General features: G+C 41.8%; 1 long non-coding RNA gene across 11 annotated transcripts in view; it reads left to right on the forward strand.

Moving 5' to 3' along the window:
* Positions 1–11,742, forward strand: part of LOC116654444 — a 101,957-nt gene extending 90,215 nt beyond the window's left edge. For 10 of the 11 annotated variants that reach the window (XR_004305409.1, XR_004309690.1, XR_004305422.1 and 7 more), the window contains 3 exons: positions 4,073–4,162; positions 4,406–4,478; positions 6,295–11,742. This is a non-coding gene — a long non-coding RNA (uncharacterized LOC116654444). The remainder of the gene's footprint in view (positions 1–4,072; positions 4,163–4,405; positions 4,479–6,294) is intronic. The other variant, XR_004309694.1, reaches the window with a different exon arrangement.
* Positions 11,743–11,947: the final 205 nt, after the last annotated feature.

Here is an 11,947-nt window from a genome sequence, read left to right on the forward strand (position 1 = left end):
CACACGTCCTTGGATTTTTGCTCTTGGTTATGGAACTCGTTGTCTCAAAGCAATCAGGACAGAGGGAAGCACTTCCAAGAAACCTTGTTGGTGATGTGTTAAGCAAGGGTTGGGGCACCAGTAAATCCAGTCACGTCTGCATGTGGGCAGCAATCTCAGGAATGCTCAGATGAGCTCTGAGAGGGCTTGTCAGGGTACCAGGAGTAAGTGTGGCCACTTTAAAGAGTTGTGCTGTTGTGCTGAATGTTCACTGCTTCCATATTTTGGGTTGGACAGAGGATATAGCAGAATGCTATGATGGTACAAAACACATCTCTCCTGCTTGCAGGGTAGGAGCTCTTGTAGCAAGACTGCTGCCTCCTTTAATCATGAGCAGCAGGTCACACTTAGGCTCTAAGATTGACACTCAAGCAACTACTTGGGTCTGATCACCCCAGGCTTCTCCATTCTGCTCAAATTTAGGCAGAACAAACAGAAATCTGACGCTTAACACACTATTTCTCCCTTTAAATCCCTTGCCCTGCAGTGTGAGGTGGGGGCAGAGGACTGGCTGGTGGCACGGTGACAGGCCACATGTCTGGCACCCTGCCTGGTGGCGAGGGGTGCTCGCCATGCAGCCGTCTGTGCAGGCAGTCGTGTCGTGCTGCTCTGTGCTGAGTCACCCATTAAGCAGAAAGACTGTGGGCTTCCTGAAGCTCCAGTCACATGTATTGTGATCCAGAAAAAAAATAAAAAATAAAAAAAATCTGGCTTGCTGCTGATAGAAACTTAACTTAATTTTACCATTAAAGAGGGCTTAATATAGTCTACTAATGTTATCATTGTTCGCCTGATTTCCCTTCTATGCTGATTGTGTCTCCTTCCCTGTTTTCTCGCCGTGCTGAAAGGAAGCTGCTCGAGCAGCCAGCATTGCTGAGAGGCAGACCATGCCTCTGGAGGATGCTGTTCTGTGTTTGCTCTGGAACGTGGGCACTTTGCAGTCTGGTAGCACAGCCCTGCACCATGCCAAGTTGTCCTACTGTCACCTGCTCTGCACTTGGAGTTTGTATGCAGATCCATGCGTGTACCACATTCATATCCCTATCAGGTTTTCCTTCTGAAGGCTGCTTTCTCTTACATTTCTTGTCTTTTTTTCTTCTATCTTACTTTGCCAGGCCCTTTTCTGCAGCTGACGTTACATAGCACATACTTACTTTCCCCAGTCATCACTTAGACTGTTATATCCTTTTAACCTTCACAGTTGCTGCAGTAGACAATTGTGGGGATAATTTAGAATGAATTTACTTGGCCAGTATTAAAAACCACAAAGAAACCCAAAGTAATTCTGTGCAAAAAGAATCTCTCGATGAAATTATTTGCGAGGGGCTGAAAGGGGAATACATTGTGAAAACCCAGTCCAGCTGCAAGGCAGTGGCCTTGGGGACATCATTGTGGGCTGGCAGCTGCATATGTCATGTCAAACCTGTTCTAACCACTGCACAGTGAATGCAGAACGGTCAGCATTGCTGAGCAGGGAGTGGACCTTGCTGACAGATGCTTCCTGCTATTTATGTTGTGCATTACCTCAGTGAGTTTTGTGTCTTCAGTGCGGTTCTGTTCTCTGTGTTCAATTCCCCTTTTCTCATCGTGCCTAAGAAATTAAATTGAATTTGCGAATTATTACAAATTGATACTAGGATGCCTGTTAAGGGATCAGGCTAAATGAAAGGCGTGCCGTGAAGTAAGCGAGCTCATTTAGTAATTGATGAATTAATTTAATTATCTCTCTTGCAGATAGGAGAATTCAAATGTGGGCTGGATAAAGACGTAACACTTCTTCAATAAGTCACCAGGATTGTTTTGATTTCTTCTGTCACTGTTTATTGTTCCTTAGTAGCCACGTTTCTACAAGTAGCACGTTGCACCATTCATTACAGACCACTTCTAGCTTCTGTATCCCGAATTCATTTGTAGTCACTTCTTGTTAGCACTGATTCTTCATCCTTATCTTCCTTTTCCCTGGGCAAACATTCAACACATTGTCCAGGTGGAATTTTTATCTTGACAAGGTGTCCTTAAATTTTGTGATCTCTGCTAATCATATTCATCATGCATTCATCAGAAGGTCTCCTACACAACAGCATCCTCTCTGTACGTGTTTTGCATCTTCCCTCTTGGAAGTTTTCTCCCCTAGCACGTATTTGGCTGCTGCTGCAGCAGAGTTGCAGATGCACAGAGTTGTGCATCATCTCATCTGTTTCCTGAGATGTTTCCTTGACTTTCACACATCTGAACTGATAGCAGTCAGCTGCAGCTCAGTGTCCTTTCAATAGAAAGGAGCTTTTTCCCATGCAGGCCTTCTGTAAATGCCACAGAAGTACCTTAAAGCCTCTATTTCAAGGTTATGCCTTCCTATGATGCCTGGACTAGATAGGCCATCAAGCTGGTAATAGCCTACACAGGAGATTTTATTGTCTGATTATTGCTTACACTTTCTTCTCTTTCGGTATCTCTTTACTCTTCCTTATCTTAAGCACTAAAACAGAAAACAAACTACTTTAATTCTGATCTGTATGAAACTCTCAGATTGATGTATGTTGGTCCAGCATCAGGACTCTGCCCTGCTACAGCAGTTTTACAATGCTTCCCCTGGAAACCACAGGGAACCTTAATATCTCCGTAATGAAATAGCTTTATCATGTGCTCAACCTGAGTTTGTCAGGTCCCAGAGAAAATAAAACATCAGCCTTCTTTGTTTCGATGTGCAACTGACAATCTACCGACCTTATTTGTAGCTTCGAAATGTGGAGCTGGATACAGAGAGAGGGGAATAATATGATCAAAAAGGTGTTGGAGTCACTGTCCCTGGGGCTGCTCAAGAGAAAGGGAAATATGGCACTGAGGGTCATGGCTGGTGGGCAAGGTGAGGATGGATTGGCAGTTGGTCTGGATGAGCTTAGCTTTTCTAACCTTAATGGCACTATGATTCTATAAAAAACAAGTTACAGCAAAACAGACACATGTATGTTCTGTTCTTCAGATAGATAGGAACATATTTTCCTAATACAGCTGAAGCTGTTCAGTAGCTGCGATAGGTTAAAGCAAAAATACTCCACGGAACAAAATTACTTTCAAAATCCAGCACTTTCCACGTCTCTCGCTTGGCTGTGTTTAATATGTTTGAGCTTTATGCTGTGGTTCTATAATTAGCCCTGTAATTTTCTGTGGCACTTACTGGCACCAGTGTTCATTATTGAGGCACATTCCCTGTTTTTGTCCTAGAGGTGTATTTTGTCCTGTAACATCAGTCGTCAGATGCATGAACTGAGTAGTTCCAAGAGGTTCAGGAGCGAGGATTAGTAAATGCTCTAAACTGCATGTGGTCCTGGGGATGTAATAATTTCAGTGCTGCTCAATGCTTGTGACAGGTGATGGGGAGTCTTTCATCTTTACTGCCTGTGTGTTGAAGATGGTTTTCATCTCCTGACTCAGGCTGGATGTGGCTCTGGGCAGCCTGGTCTGGTGGTTGGTGACCCTGCATACAGCAGGGGAGTTAAAACTAGATGATCATTTTGGTTCTTTTCAATCCAGGCCCTTCTATGATTCTGTCTTTCAGCATAACATAACGTATAGGCCAGTCATCTGTCCCTATAATCTTCAGGTATATCTGTCTATCCTCTCAATTCAGAACCAGAAGAAAAGCTGTTTAATAAGGTGGTGTTCCTTGGGTCTAAAATAACAGGCGCGGAAAAGAAGAGGCTATGTAGAGATATAACAACTGATATGAGTTAAATGTCAGTTAAATAGATAAATGCATGTATGTAAAACCATTGAGTGGCTGCGTTGATTCTGTTGGTCAAAGAGAGGGGTGGTTCCTGGAGGGCTTTCACCACACATGGAGTGGTGGGAAGTGTCAGCTGCTTGTGTATGGGTACCACTAAATTAATCTGTAATAGAATGTGGTGATCTGAGATGGAAGGGAACTGGTAAAAGTGTGTGATAACCATGCGACTTTTTGTCTGCTTTCATAAGAAGATACATTTGTAATGAAAATGCAAACATACATTTAATTAAGTGCTTTTATGAATTCCAGGTGCTGATCTTCTGAGAGTGACTTCCCTATGCTAAAGAAAGAACGTGTTTTTGATGGAAAACCTACCTATAAATGAGAACAAACAGAAAGGTAAATAATCCCCATTCCAGTAAATAGATGGAATACATTCTCTACGTGGGATGTGTTTCCTGCTGAGAAATATGTGGCAAATATATCTGGCATGTATTGTGGATCTCACTGTGCAGTGAGAAGTAGGTATCTTTAAAATATGAATTTCTCATTCTTTATTTCTAAAACACAAGAGAAGAAGGATTCAAAGGTGGTTTGTTTTGCACTGAAAATATATCTAGTTTGGCTTTTGTGTTTTTGCAGTGTCACTCCTGATGGGAAGGGTCAGGAATACTTGGATCTTCAGCTAGAAGGTTTTCTGCAGCCTATTGACCAGGTATGGGAATGCATTTGGGATTAAAAACAATCACATTTGGGTCTGATTTGATTTCCTGTTGCTGTTCTTCACCATCTTCTTTCTGCTGGTTTCGTTTTACTTGCTCTCCAGTTGTCAGAGAGTCTTTCAAAATAGTCATAATTGAAGTCTGTGTAATACCAGAAAAAATACAGAGAAATAAACACTTCTGTGTGTATTCATTGTTACTTTTGAGTGGTACCTAAAAGGAATTATTTCCAGATCACCTTTCATTCTCTGACAGACAAGTTAACAAGATTATTTATGTAGCAAGCGTAAATAAATCCAGTACTGAAGATAAGCAGAGGGGAGGAAAAGTTACGAGTGCCTCATTTGGAGAGCTCCCTTTGTAGAGGCATGAGTGGACGTGGTACAGTGCAAGGCACAAGAATATAAACAGTAGGTGTAGTTTTTGAGTGCTTCGTGACAGGATCATTTCTGCTCAGCATTAGGATTAGCGCTTCCCTTGGACCTTACATAACAGAGACTTTGCCGGGGTGGTTTCTAAATAAGATTGTTGCTCTTCAGATTCCAAAAGATGTAAGTCAGAGGAAATATTTTAAGCTGAAGAACTGTTTTATTTTCGTAGTGATTATTGCTTTCCTCCCTGCTCCCAGTAAGAAACGACAGTGTATGTAAAAGCAGCGGGAATGAAACAAAAAGTGATGTTTTTAGAGTGAAAAGACACCAGGAAGAAACAGCGAATTTTGTTGCATGTGGTGATGTGCTTCTAACACACAAAAACGGGGAGTTAAGTTGGTCATTAATCTTCCTGTATGATTTATAATGTGCAGAGTCTGGCCCTTTATTCCAGAAAGCCACGATGCCCTCCACAAATAAAAGTCTACGCTCCCCTTCTGCTGCCCCAATGGTTGCTGTTTGACAGAGGAGCAGTCAGCTGCTGTGGTGATGGGCACAGGATGGGAACACAGGCAGAAATAGCAGAGTGAGAGACAGAAGCCTGGCTGTTCCTGCTCCTTTATTGTTTCAGTAGCTCTTGGTGGTGTGGTGGCTGATTGCAAGGAGTTAGCAGGCTATTTCACTGTTCTCTGCCTCATGTTCTCACAAGTACTGCAAAAAGCATGACGGTAACATACATACAGATCTGCATATCATTCCTTGCAGAGCAGCGAGTACTGGTTGTGCTGGGGTTTCAGCACAGAGAAATCTCTCTCCCCCTGTAAGAATTGAAGTCAGGTTTTTTTACAGTAGTTTTTGGTAATGCATAATTCATATACTACAGTTTTATGTCACATGAACACCTCACTGTATTTTCTCCAGCTTGATAAGCTTGCTTTTGTATTTTTAGGATTTCTGTTTCCCTGCTTATCCCAAAAATAAGCCTGAAGGGGTTTCAAAGACTTGCATAGCAAGGATGTTGCTTTGTACAGTAGATGATTTCTCTGGCTCCTACTACTTACAGGTCCTCCTTCTGCAAGGAATTACCTACCCGTAATTTGGGGCTATGCCACTGCCAGGGATTCAGTGCCTCAAAATTAAACAAATCAGTTATATCTTAATTTTATCATTCAGTAATTTTTGGATCTCTAGTCCAAAATGACTCATTTGACAGGGAACAGAGTGTCTGTTTTCTAAGTTTAGTAGTAAACCTCGGTTGCCTGTTTTATTGATTTGACTGTAAAAGCACTCACAGAAGTTCAGACCTTGAGAAACGGGCTTAAAGCCTGCACAGGAGTCTGGGGGAAGAGAAGAAAGATTATGAGGTTACATTTTCAATCATCTTTTTCAAGAGCAACACAAACAGCTTCTGACATTTTTTATTGTTTTTTTTTTCCAGGTTGAGGACAACCTTTTTTTGTTCATAATGGATTGTTCAGAAAAGAAGACAAGTGGACGTGGTAGAAGCTGTTTTATTTCCTAAGGTATAACACATCTGTGTCCCTCTTTGGTATCAGGTGGTACTTGCAAATACTTTGCAGCAGTGGCCATTAGTCCTTTCCTGTTAGAAGCTTTGAGATGCTTCAGAAATGAAAAGTATAAGCATGTTATGCATACAGGACAAATGAATTGGTTATTTTGATTAGTGGGTAATACTGGTCCTTATTCAAGGGCCATTCCAAAGGAAATTCCCCCAATTGCTTGCTTGGTAGATCTTTTCATTAGGGCTAAACAAAGGACAGGAAGGAAAGCGAGGTATGTGAAGTATTGTCATCAGTGTAGGAAATTTTAACAGTAATGAGGTGTCATTAATTTCCTTCCCCAAGTGACTAAACACTTTTTCTTGTTACCTGTTTATGTCAAGCCAGCGCAGACATTGTAGTCATTAAATCGCAGCTATAAAAGCTTAGGTTGTTTCTTTTACACTACCAGCTTTAAGATAACAGAATTACTCAGAGAAAAAAATAGTACAGGCAACAGGCCGGCAGTGAAAGCTGGGCGTTTTTATGAAGACCTGTTAAAAACTTTAGTAAGAATCTCAAAGTTTGATGTATTGATTTTTGTCTGTAAGTTCAAGAAGTGTTTCATTGCAGACTGAAACTCTCATCTCTGTTTCTCGTGACCAGCTGAGCAAGGGAGATGGGATTTGATGTTATCCAAGGTGCGATTGCACAGTTCATGTCTCTTGCTAGCACCAGCTTAATAAGCTTCTTCCTACTCCCACCCATTCATTTCCAGCTCAGCAGCAATGTGGTGCCATCTCTTTCCTCACCGTGTGCAAACCCAGGGCTCTGAAAATATCTTAGTAAGGCAAAGAAATGCAAATAAAAGCGCTTTTTTTTTCTTTTATTCTTTGAATCAGAATCATGTGAATGGTTTTGTTTACAGCGTGGCCCAAGGACAGCTGCGTCAGTACAACTGGAGGTGACATGAACTGCAGCATCAGAGGCACAGCAAGCACTGGAGGGTGTCCCAATGTTAAGTGGTCTTGCTGTCAGCAAAAACCTGCTCTGGTACTGTATTGAAGTTGGAGGGGTTTCACTAGTTATAGGAATATTTATTGAGCTGTTCATTTGTTTGTTTGTTTTAAAGATTAATATCTTGGGGTTTTTTTGTTGTTTGGATTTTTTTTTTCACATGAGATAAACCATCTATCTGAGAAATAAGTCAGCTTTGTGGACAGCCAGTGGATGTCAATAAAGTCTTGGCAAACACAATAGGTATTTATTCAGCCTTGCAAATTAGAAACATTTCTCTTGCTTGTTTTATGAAGGGAACAAAAAAAGACAAATTACATAGCAGATGAGCTCTCTTGATAGTTGGAATTCGTTAGTCTGGTGGTGAAAACGCTGGGGGATTTATGGTGCAGAAAAGTAAAATAAAAGATGAAACAGCTTTTCACCAATAGCAGTGGTTTAAGTTCTTATTGAAAATTACTGGGGAAAAAACCCTTTAAAGACATCTGTAGCTGACTTCACATTCTCAATTACTGTCTTGGTAGGCAGTTCTTCCCTTCCTCACTGCAGTAAGTATTAATTGTTTTTTCAGCTGGCACACAATTCCTTTATGGTTCCTCAGTCTCATTGCCGTGGGATATCTGCAGCAGCTCGTAAATGAGATACATGGCCAAGTGTTGAGTAGGAAGTTCACACTCTTGCTTCCCATGCTGTAGCCATTCTGTGAACAGAGGCTTTCTGCAAAGTTATCAATCTGTCATCTTCCCTTGGCTTCACATTTTATTAAAAAAAGGAATTTGAGAAGTTACAGTAAGTTGAACAATTTGTCAGACGTAACTAACTTGAAGGCTATTGTCTCCAAATTACAGGCTGACTCGGTCGTGCAGCCTGTCATGGATGGATCATAAAGCTGTCATAAGTAAATGCTTGAAGAAAATCCGCTTAGGCAGCTCCTGTGATGGCAGAACATGGAAAGGATGCAAGACACTGAAAAACAGAGAGTTACCTGGTAGGCCTTTGGCTGCTGCTAAACCCCTCGTAAATCACTAGAATTATTCAACAGCGAAACAAAACCAGAGTAAACTCCAGCCTTCCAGTGGTTTAAATCTCTGACGTAGCTTTGCTCGTGTAAGTAATCTCACAGATGTCAGATAAGGCCTCGTGAATTCTGTAATACTGAAGATCAAACTGCTGATGGTTTATTTCCTCTGAAAGGATACAGAGTAGTATTAATTTCTAACTACAGAAACAATTTAATAGGAAGCTTGTTCACATCCAGTTTTTATCTAAGCCTGTGAATGCTGAGTATAGAATCATCAACATGAAGATGTTGTCTTCTCTGCTCCTCCTCTTACTCTCCAGTTAAACAAAGAAATTACTGCTAGCAAATCTGAAAGGGACAGTGAAGTCCAGGATTTACAGATTCATTAAAAATCTAAAGGGCCTAAAAGTTGAAGGACCTACTTAGGAGGCATCATGGAGAAGTAGCTTCGTTTTCTATCTGTAGTTCATTTGTTTTTCCAATTCAGAAGTACAGTTTACAGCCCTAATGCAAGAGTGCTTCTCCGTATCTGTGCTCTGGAAATGCACAGAGTTCTTATGTGTTTTGAAAGATGCTTTCTTCAAAAGTACAAATGTGTTCAGTGGAAGAGTCTGCCCTTTGCTTAGTTATTCTGAGACGTGGTCTGCACCCGCTGTGGGGGTAGCAATAAATGCAGATACACACGTGCTGAACCTCAACTGCATATCCCTTATACATGGCACCTATAACTGCATGGACACACACTGCAGCAGTTCAGCGTTGCCTCTGACCAGGGAAGATATAAGCTGTGAAGCTTTATTGCCTTCCTTGTCTCACAGGTTGATGCCATATTTGTTGGACTTGATTTTCTGGGAGGGCAGCGCTTAAGCTGCTCTGCCAACAGATATTCCCTGGGAACTGTCCATGCTCATTTGAGATTTCTTCCATCTTCAGCCATGTAGAAGCTCAGTTTTTAATCTCAGCTGGTTGTTCAGCTTGTCACTGTGGTAAACGAAGAGTTACACACCTCTGGAGGTAATTAACGCATGGAAATAGACGTAATTAATTACATTTCTGACATGATTTCCTGCTGCCTGAAGAGAACAATTTTAACACCACTTGGCTGTCCTCAGGAGACCGCAGATGGGTTCGTCTCGGGTGATGTTTGTAATCAGCTGAAATCAGCTTGCGCAGAGCTGCCAGCAGCAAGCACAGAATGTGCAGGTATGACACTGCAGAAGGGAACAAGTACAGTCCTTAACTCCTTGAATTATACTGCAGCAGGGCAAAGTTTGAGGCTTTTTCATGCCTTGTGAAAATTGTTCAGTCCTGTCCGCAGTGTTAAAGCATCAGCATTTTGTGCACTCGCCAGAACAGTGTTATTTTACAGCCACACGGGGCACAGCGGTTGCTTTCTGTCATCAGAACACGCTGTGCTGTTGTGCTGCTGTTGCTTTGGGTAATTTGTTCTTGCTGAAGCTCTGTGATGTGCGCGTGGAGTGCTTTGCACAACGTCACCGTGAGCGTGGCTGTGCCCTCGTCTGTGCAAACACTGGGGGCTGTTTGACTTGATTCTGTAGATGCGAGTTGGGTATGTTTGTTCTGCCAGCTGAGATGAGACGTTGAAGACAGGTTATAAAAAATACATCTGTTTGAAAAGATTAAATGGTCTAGAACACACTTGAGTAATAGAGTTCCAAGAAAAATCCTTGTGTCAGACTTCCTAGAAACTGTGGTGGAACCAGGTGGTAAGTGCCAGCACTGAGCAGTTAATTGATGCAATCCTTACATTAGGTTTGGGCACACACTTCTAGTGTGTTACAAATAACCCACAAAGGGTGGACTGGTCCATCAATGGGACCAGTCAGCATGTAGGGACTGATACATAGATTGTGTCACAGGCTGTTACTGCTGCTACTGCTGCTAAAAATAATGTGCCTCATCATTTAGCAGGAGGCATTTCGCATGTTGTTCTGCTGTCACTAGAGGGGGTTTGCTGCAGTGCTTCTCTTACTCATGTTCTTAGTGCTGTCGGGAGACCTCAGCAGACACAGTGTGTGTAAAGATGACGGCGATTCTGAAAGGGGGATGAGGGTCCCCTGGTATGTGTTGCCCAATCTGGATTAATAGCATTCTTCAGGGTAATAGTGCTGTAAGCAGTTCTCTTTCTGTTGGTAGCGCTGTAATAGAAAACAAATGAGCATTCAGTGACTCAAAGCAGAATCAGGAAGTAAGAAAAAAAAACATTGATTATTTAATAGGAAAAAAAAAAAACAAAGATGGAAAAAACCACCATGGATAGATGCTCTTCTGATTTATTGTTTCAGGAATATGATCTTGGCTAGAAACAAGCTCCCTCAGGAAGCTGGTTTCATATGGTGGTTTAGATTTAACTATTTATTGTCTAGCACCATTTGAAATCAGTGTTCTTGGAGGAAGAATGCCTGCTGCGTTCATCATTGAAATGGATCCTCGGAAACCTTGGTGGAGAAAGAAGGTCAAGATCTCTGTGTGCTTCTGTTGCTAGACTTAGCTTCACCACTGAACAGACTCCCTAAGTAGGCTGTGACCTCAGACTAAGCAGCTCAGGCAGCCCTTGGGAGAGCACTGCAACATGTGATTTCAAAGGCAGAAATTCTGTTGTAACGGTGCTGGCCACCAGCATGTTTATAGTGTTTGTAGGTGGTCAACCAGAACTTGGAAACAGAGACATAAACACTGCAGAAAAGCATAATGTGGAATTGCAACACAGCGTTGAAGACATTGATGTTAAAACAGCCCCTGTTGAATTACACTCTTACAGCGTGGCGAGAAATGAGGAAGGGAGCCTCATTTGCTCTGCTTTCAGCGTATCGTGGATGCCTTTTGGGTTTTAGTTCTTTACTGCTGCTGTAAGTGCCCGTACATACAGTGCGTGTATCATACATGACACTGATAGTTCTGGATGCTGTCCACACCCAGGTGCTGCGTGTTTCCATTTTCATGTGGCATGCTTGGCAGATTTCAATTGGCTTATGTATTTTTTAGGTCTTTTAGTATTCAGGTGGCAGGTTGGTAGCCTGATGCGCTTGGTGTAATCAATGGAAACAACCAGCATCAGTATCTGAGAACTGGACCACATGTGGTAGAGCACATTGACTGAGGCTACTCTGTACAATTCCAAAGGAGTATGTAACTAATGATTTTGAAAGTTCTCGTCTTCCGAGTCTTCGTCTGAAGTGTTTCAATCATGCACCATTTTTCTAGGGAGTAATGCCATAGAGGTAACCAATGAACGTTCATCAAGCATTTGGGGATCCTCCAGTGTAAAACACTGTTTAGTACCTAACTCTTCATCCTTGAAGATCTCAGTAACCCCTTTAGAGGATGACTGATTTCTTTTGGTGTTCAGAGTCAATAATATTTTCTAGCACCATTTGAAATCGGTTATAGTGATTGGGGAATTGCTCCTGGTGAATTTTATACAAGAGACTCCAAAGAGAATCTTTAATGTCGTTACCTAGGACTGGAAAAAAAAAAACAATGAAAAGGACTGTAAAAATTATATTCAGAATGCTTTGGAAAGTCAAACAGTG

The sequence above is a fragment of the Coturnix japonica genome, chromosome 1 (genome assembly GCF_001577835.2).
Source record: "Coturnix japonica isolate 7356 chromosome 1, Coturnix japonica 2.1, whole genome shotgun sequence".
Taxonomy (NCBI): Eukaryota; Metazoa; Chordata; class Aves; order Galliformes; family Phasianidae; genus Coturnix; species Coturnix japonica.